The following is a 1,535-nucleotide window of genomic DNA, read 5'->3' on the forward strand; positions in this document are numbered from 1 at the left end:
TGTGTGTGTGTGTGTGTGTGTGTGTGTGTGTGTGTGTGTGTGTGTGTATGTGTGTGTGTGTGTGCGTGTGTCTAAAAGTTTCCTGACAAGAGATACAAAATTAAAAAATAAAAGCAGCACTGGAGGAAATAATCAATCATCATCGTTAGTGCTTTCATCTCAGAATCAGGTGGCTCATGCCTATATGTGGATTTACCTTAGTCAAATGCATTAAAGGGCATACATATCTTACATTTCCCCGAACAAATACATAATTTAAAAATGATTAAAAATGACCCATATGCAAATTGTCCACTGCAACAGGTGTATTAAAACATGTTAATCAAGTAGCTCAGAGAAGAGCTCTAATCATGGAACATGGTTGAAAACACCTGCATGGGTGCATCATTTAACTGCAGGCCCTTTAAAAGAGTCCGCTGATTTAGCATTGCACTTTTAAAACAACTGAACTCCAGTTAAAAAAAACTAAATATGTGCACCAAAAGAGAGATGAGGTGCGGACTACAGAAGTCTGGTGACACCCATCATCTATCTCTCTGTACATGAACCTTATACAATAACCTATAACCGTATACAGCAGTATTGATTCACTCCCCACTCTTTCTCTTGTAGAAGTCAAGGCAAACAGAGCAATATTGCCTCAATGGAAATGGGGAACTGTCATCAATGTGTAACTGCTGGCTGATAACAGAACCACCAATTGGTGGCTAATAATATCAAGGCGTGGGCCTCTGTTGGCCTGCGAGGGCTTAAAGTAGCACCACAGTCAGAAATGATTCATGCGTTTATGGTTCCAGGTAATGTATGCCTATATAGGCTCAGCCTGTGTTTCTATAGTTTTACATGTTGTACGAGAAGTTTGCTGGGCAAGATAAGTTTCGACTAAGCAGCAAGGCTTCCCCTGTAGGAGAACTAAACCCAACAGTTCAGTGTAATCAGAGCAAATACAGGGTGAGAAGTTTACAAAAAGTCAAAAAAAATCAAACATAGTTCGTCCTTTTTGTCTGTTATTGTAACGTACAGTGAGTGTTTTCATTTGTGTGTTTGCACATGCCAGGCTGTATCACTGACAGTGATAGAGGCCAGAACCCATGACAACTCTGTGTGTGTGAGTGTATGTGTGTGTGTGCGTGTGTGTGTGTGTGTGTGTGTGTGTGTGTGTGTGTGTGTGTGTGTTTATAACCACTATTCTGTGCAACTGTGTGTTTTCAGTGTGCATTAATGAGGAGGTGTTGGTGAGGGACTAGATAGAGATGCTGGTATGTGGCAGACAGCAGCAGACACAGAGTGTGTGTGTTTGTGTTTGTGTGTGTGTGTGTGTGTGTGTGTGTGTGTGTGTGTGTGTGTGTGTGTGTGTGTGTGTGTGTGTGTGTGTGTGTGTGTGCGCGTTTGTGTGTGCAAGGAAGAAGGGCCAATGTAAGTCACCGACCCCAAATGATTGAATCTCTGCCCCAGCCAAGACGGGGACAGCTTTCCTGGTGCCTGGTTTGGACACACACACACACACACACACACACACACACACACACACACAC

This window comes from Anarrhichthys ocellatus, unplaced genomic scaffold (assembly GCF_004355925.1).
Source record: "Anarrhichthys ocellatus isolate YVR2014 unplaced genomic scaffold, GSC_Weel_1.0 scaffold52, whole genome shotgun sequence".
NCBI classification, from domain to species: Eukaryota; Metazoa; Chordata; class Actinopteri; order Perciformes; family Anarhichadidae; genus Anarrhichthys; species Anarrhichthys ocellatus.